Below are 6,979 nucleotides of genomic sequence, written 5' to 3' on the forward strand. Positions count from 1 at the left end.
GCAGGCCCATTTAATCGAAGTTTTGCAATGTCCTTGATAAGAAACGCCCGGATTCCCCGCCCCGCACCGGCCGAGAGTTGGCGACTTTCACTCTGCTTTTTAAACTGGCAAGACGCCATCATCAGCAAGTCACATTGTCCTGCCGGCCGGCCCCGACAGCGCCCGCATCTCCCGGCTGACCGCGAGCCGGACGCTCAGCCGGACCCCCGACCAAACCCGGGTCGCAGCCCCAGCACGTGGTCTGTCACGCTCGGCACAAAAAGCAGTGCCCTCCGGAGTTGCCGCACTCCTCCGGCTCAGTCAACGCCGCTGCCTCCATCCCGGAGTCAACTCGGCTCCGACTGGCCATCTTAAGCCGCGCACGGTCGCCCTAGAGAGCGCCGCGGCGCCCACATCTACGCTACAGGTGAATAAATTGCGAACCAAAGTTGAGGCTCCACAGACACCCCGGACGCCCGCGCTGACTGGGCGCGGCCCGGGGAGAGGCGTCTGCTAGCCGGGGCCGCTTCCGAGCAGCCGCGTGTTGCTCATTGTCGCATCCGCATCCCTCCGGAGTTGGGCGGACAATGCCACCCGCGTGCACTCGGGCCACGCCGGCACCGACCCGAAAGGCCGATTTAAACGCCCTCCGCCCGACAGCTCGCAAGTAGGCGGCAACTTAGTTTTCGAGCGAGGGGCGTTCATTGTCCACCCTCATCACAACACGCGCGGGGGCCGCAAGAAACTAAAGCACGAGGTCCAACAACGGCAGCCGGCCACTCCCGGGCGCGCGCCCACGCGGGTGCACCGACCCGGGGCCCCTCCGCAATCGCCAGCAACTCCTTTTCGCTCGGGCCTTTCAGCCACCGAACTCCTTGTCGCCAGCGAACACTGCGGCTGAGAAAAGTCATTGTCACCTTCAACGTGGATCCCTCACCTCCGGCGATTCCTCACTCCTTTCCAGGCTCCACTCACTTCCCCCACCTCAAGACTTTCGGTTTGCCTCAGATACCCTCCCCAACTGAAAAGCACTCACTAAACATGCAGATACAAAAGAATCTGAGGTCTGAAGATCACGAAAACAGCGCTCCCAGCAATGCCATCTCCAAGACAAAACTTCCTGTGTGTATATAAATGTGTGCGTGTGTGTCTGTGTAAGGAAGGGGGAGGTGGTGAGGTTAGGTGAAAAGAGAAAAAGAGCCACTCTCAAATCAATGCCTCGTGAGACAGTTTTGCACCACAGTAATGGTTCGAGTCACTCACCTGCCAAAAGCAGACGTTCCACGCGCAATAACGTTCCCGAGGTGCGGAGTGCACGCCAAGCCAAGCCCACCTCCCAATCGCTCCCTCCTCCTCAACTGCCTTGTCTAGAAAGATTGTCTCCTGCAGTTCTGCAGTTGCTACCGCTGGCGCGGAAGGTGTAGATTCCGCTTTCCCTCTGCGCACGCGCGGCTCCTGGTACAAAATTCTCCTGAATCGAACTTATTTGCATACGGGCGCGCGCGCGTCGATGGCTGGGAGGGGAGAAGGCCCGGCGGGCGCGCGCGCTCCCGAGGCCTCTATTGTCCTTTTAAGGGGAGAAGCGCCGCGGCGCGGGAAACGCGGCGGCCAGAGAGAAATGGGGGCGGGGACTGCTTACTACAGCTGACGTCACGTAAACAAACGCCCCCTGGCTGGAGGCGGCGGCCAAGGGGGAGTGGCGGGATGGGAAAGGCGGAAAGGTTAGCAACCCAGGGAGAACACTAGACTGCGTGAAGTGCTTTCCACTCTGAAGCTTTTCAGGCGCACCGTTTCGCGTTGAAAAATAGTTTTGAAAGCTGTTTTTGCAAAATGTTCACACCTGTGCCCGGTTTCTGGCCTGAAGTGACAGGGGAGGTGGTCTTGCAAGCATCCACACTGAGTTTATACGTTTCCCACATTTGCTAAATTTTGTTTGAAAATGGGTTTTTGAATCTTTTTTCTTTTTTAATTTTCTGGGGCCAGAAGAGGTTTGTCTTTAATGAGTCTTTTAGTAAAGTCCCATTTTGACACTCTATCCATTCACTAACTCCTGTCTGCCCTCCTCAAACAGTAACCCAACCCATAACAATCCAATTTTCTTCTCCACTTTGGCCTTAAGATTTCAAGTCTGAGTTGAACGGTTGTTAATTTCCGTGGGAACAGTGTCGCTTTCCTAAAAGACTAGTTAGTGGAAAGCCAGTAATCTAGGGACGTGCATACCATCTCCAGCTGCTGGTAAAGTGTGTTCCACTCACCCAGAAATAATACTACCAACTGGTGGTCTTGGGAATTGAAAAAGTAGCCATGCTTCTTGCCTCAGGAGGGGAAAAAAACTGAAAAACTGAAATAAATCTTCTCAAACTGGTAAGTGAAAAATGAAAAATGACTGTGATACACCTTTATTCCCAGAACACATCTAACACCAACAGGCTGAGACCCTGACTTAATGATAGAGGGACATGTGGAGAGAGGAAAGATGTTTTTCCCAGAAACTTGATATTGGTCCCAGGATACAAAAGTGTGGACATCAACCATAAAACTTAATCATCTGCTGACAAGTTTCACTGCTTTCACTATAGTGTCAACAATATGGATTTAAATAGATACTTCTGAAATGCTAATTTAATAGGACAGCCAATTCCTAGTACATACAAGACAAATCCACTTCTGAATTCTTCAACTAATGCTTCTTTTTTCTTTAAGCTCTGTAGCATACTACTTCTGTAACTGTATATGAAAGCGATATATTAAATACCTGCAAAGGAGAAAAAAACTGACACCTCTCACTAAAATGTGAGCTCCCTAAGGGTAAGAATTTAATGTTGTAGTCATTTTTGTACTCTAGTGCCTAAAAACAGTGCATAGTACATAATAAACTCTGACTAATTGCTTGTAAGTAATAAATCAGTGGACATTTTCAAATTTATTATAGACTTATCTCACATAAAAACAGTTTTAGTTTAGAATTTTTGTGTTCAACTTAAAATGAGTTTGGAAGTTACAGTGATCACCTTGATTGATATAATGCCTGTCCTTATCATAAGTAAAGCAGAATAGGCTTAATAACCATTTCTGGGGCTTGGTGGCAAAATGGACTCTAAGCATAAACTTCTACCTTCTTCTTTTTGAAGAGGATTTTTTAAGTTTGGCCCTGGTTGTCTCAAGTACTTATATGGTTTATGACAGATACTCCAAAAATAATTTCACATTAGTATATGCTTCTGAAAGTATGGAAATTGCAAGTATAGTAATATTTTTCAAACTTCAATTATTACTTATAGGATATATCTATATATTTTATTTAAATATAAAATATATATTTATATAAAATATAAATACACACCTTGAATGCCTTTCCTCTTGAAAGTTTATGTAAAGAATATATATTGTAAGCCATTGTTTTATAATAACTTTAAACAGAGTATAACATAAAAATATTGAATCACTATCTTATACACCTGACATTAATATATTGTAAATCAACTATATACTTCAATACAAAAAAAAAAGAATATATATTGTAATCCAGGGATGAAATAGGTCCAAATGTGCAAAGAATGCAGGAATTACAGTATTTTGGATATACTATGCTACTGAGCTAATACCATACAGTAAGACTTCCTCTACTCTCAAAGTAGGGGTCAAGAAGCAATCTGGGTAATTTTTGTAGGAAAAGTAGCAACGAAATCCTTAAAGACAAATTTGAGTTCCTTAGAATCTTAAAAAAAAAAAAAAAAAGCACCTGCTATTTTTGAACAACCAGGTGCATTCCACAGGTTCTTTTGTTCATTTCATTGCTTGAGCGTGTTGTTATATCTGGCTCTATCCAGGGCCAATAGCTTCATTTATGAGCTACTTTAAAATACTATTTCCTGAATAGCCTAAGTGACTTTTTCATAAGGAAGGAAGGAAGGGAGGGAGGGAGGAAGGAATTTAAAATATGTAAATTTGGATTATAGGAGATTGAACTACACCATGTTAGGAAAATATTTGGGTATTTTTAATGACTATAGTGCTATTTTGAAGTCATACTGAGTTATCAAAAATATTGAAATTGAAAATGTAGTAAAAATTGAAATTGAAAATAAGTTACCAGATACTCTGGTTAAGCCAACTACCTTGCTTATAATTTGTTGTCCCCGCTGTAGAATTATGCCTGTTGCTCAAATGTTTTCGTTCATTTAGCAAACATTTAATGATCATAACTGCCAGATAGTAAAACCATTTCAGACGTAGGGAGGCTCAAGCCCCTCTTACCTCATCTAATTTATTTCTATATAATTCTATTTTACTTGCTACTTTTTCTTCTGTAGCTTTTGTTGTCTTCTTTTGAGGATTAACTATTGTCAGCAATTTTACAATTTATTGTAATCTTGGAATGGAGGAAAAATTATGTATAAAGGACTGAAAAGGACAATTCATGCTTGGTAATGAAGGATATTATCAGCAATTTAGAAAGGTTTGTAATGACAACTCAAACTAATGATTGTTTTTTAAATGAAGGCTGATACCCTCATCAGAGACTGGTACAAACCACATCAAAACATTTTTGTTGAGCCCAGGAAAGAGCTGATTATTATTAGTAAACATTGGGTTTGGTTCCTTAGCAGGTAATAGCTATAAGACTAAACGTTTTCCTCACGCCTAAACAAGCACAGTATTTTGTTACTTATTTGTTTAAATCCTTTTGAAATTCAACTAGCAAGTGGTTCAGAGCAAGTCAGATAATTTTAAACTATAAGTATGGAATTGGTTATGTGATCTAAGCAATCCTCCAGCAACTGTTGGCAGCTGCCAGAAAAAGGTATCTATTACTTAATCAAAATTAACTTTTCAAATTTCTGAACTTAAAGACTTAAAGAATTGTCACAAATTTACTCTTAGAAAGAGCAACCTCTGAATTTATAGAAATTTTAAGTCTTATGGCATTTGAGTAGCATACTTTAAAAAATAAAATTATCGGTAACAAAAGTAATTTTATTTTAAGAAGGACATTGACAAACTAGAATGAGTTCACAGGAGAGGAAATCAGGATGATGAAAGAGTCTGGAAACCACAGCATAAATGCAATAATTGAAGGAAGGGTTATGTTTTGATTGAGCAAGAGAGCAATCTTTGACTATCTGAAGGACCAACATTAGAAAAGCCAGGGACTTCCCTGGTGGCACAGTGGTTGAGAATCCGCCTGCCAATGCAGGGGACACGGATTCGAGCCCTGGTTAGGGAAGATCCCACATACCGCAGAGCAAGTAAGCCTGTGCGGCACAACTACTGAGTCTGAGCTCTAGAGCCCGAGAGCCACAACTACTGAGACGGTGTGCCACAACTACTGAAGCCCACGCATACTGAAGCCTGCGCGCCTAGAGCTGGTGCTCCGCAACAAGACAAGCCACCGCAATGAGACGTATCGAAGAGTAGCCCCCACTCACCGAAATTAGAGAAAGCCCAAGAGCAGCAACGAAGACCCAGCGGAGCCAAAGAAAAAGGAAAAGAAAAGCCAATGGGCTTATTTTTTTACACTTAGGAACCAAAATTAGCCTTGAAAATCACAAGAATGTCTTGCTAAATATCAGAAATATTTCTAAACATATGAATAGTCCAAGGATGGTCCAGGATACTTCAGAAGGCAACTCCCCATCATTAATGATGGCATTCACAAAAATAAAACCAAGACTTTTATTTCAATGAGTTACATTATTTACAATAGAAACCTTGCTATCTGTAAACTCCTATTGAACTCCGTGAATCTATCAGTATGATTCCATGGGATAAATGAGTGGTATCAACAATAGGAGCCTTAAGGAAATTTCCCTGGTGATCCAGTAGGTAAGACTCCGAGCTCCCAATGCAGGGGGTCCAGGTTGAATCCCTGGCTGGGAAACTAGATCCCACATGCATGCCGCAACTAAGAGTCCACATGCCGCGACTGAAGATCCTGCATGCTGCAACGAAGTTCCCACATGCCACAACTAAGACCAGGCACAGCCAAAATAAATAAATAAATATTAAAAACAATAGGAGCCTTAAGTTCAGGAAAGGGATTTTTCTATCACTGTGGCTGGAGAGGTTAGGAATGTTGTTTTGGAGAGTATGAGATTTGAGTTTGGACATGAATTTATTCATTCAGTCATTCAACAAATACTTATTGAGTATCTACTAACTGCCAGGCTCTAACAATAAAATGAGGAGCAATGCAGAAACAGTTTCTCATGGAATGCAGTAGGCAGGCATTCCAAATAACCAAACAAATATAATCACAAACTGTGAGAAATAGAAGGGAAAAGGAACTGTGAACCTAACCCTGTATAGCAAGGGGATCTGATGTAATCTGGGGGTAAGAGAAAGCATCTTTGAAGAGGTGAAGCTGAATTATCAGCAGGATTAGATGAAGGATTGGAGGGTGAAAAGAATGTTGAACCAATGGCAACTTCAGGAACAAAGTTCTTAGAGACAGCCAGGTACTTGGGGTGGTGGGGAAAGACATGACTAGAAGCATCATGACTGAATAAAAGTCACACATGAATCTTGTTCGAGTGAAAAGATCATGTCAGGTATTGGAATCTAAGAGAAATCAGAATGTAAGCCCTCTGGATTTGGTACCTACACTGAGTTGGAAGTAGTTGCACCACAAAAGTGCAGAGACTCTAGAGATAAACCCCTATGATTAGATTACAGTTGGTATAATCAATATATATTTCTTCTGCAAAAGTTTATTTTTCTAAATGTCAATAAGAAATTGATCCCCCAGCCATAGAATCCACTTCCTGGAACAACCCCTTTTCTAATTATTCAAATCATTACTGAAGGCAAGCATAGTACATCACCAACAGTTAAACAAGTGAAGAAGCAGACACAATACAGAAAAGTAAAAGAAACATGCTGGGTTGCCATTTCTAAGAACTTTGGGAATAAAATATCTAGGAATCTAGAAAAATTTAATATTTTGCTCACAGTTAATTTTTTTAACTTTTTAAATATATATTTTGAAGAATTTGAATTT

At 42.2% G+C, this 6,979-nt stretch overlaps 1 protein-coding gene across 2 annotated transcripts in view; it reads right to left on the reverse strand.

Moving 5' to 3' along the window:
- Window positions 1-1,402, reverse strand: part of SINHCAF (SIN3-HDAC complex associated factor) — a 29,427-nt gene extending 28,025 nt beyond the window's left edge. The window contains exon 1 of one of the 2 annotated variants that reach the window (XM_029206171.1): window positions 1,243-1,402. The gene's annotated coding sequence lies outside the window, so the exon portion shown is untranslated. Of the gene's footprint in view, window positions 1-916; window positions 1,207-1,242 lie in introns of those variants that run through there. The other variant, XM_029206172.1, reaches the window with a different exon arrangement.
- Window positions 1,403-6,979: the final 5,577 nt, after the last annotated feature.

The sequence above is a fragment of the Monodon monoceros genome, unplaced genomic scaffold (genome assembly GCF_005190385.1).
Source record: "Monodon monoceros isolate NGI ecotype Baffin Bay Population unplaced genomic scaffold, NGI_Narwhal_1 Super_Scaffold_6, whole genome shotgun sequence".
Lineage (NCBI taxonomy): Eukaryota > Metazoa > Chordata > Mammalia > Artiodactyla > Monodontidae > Monodon > Monodon monoceros.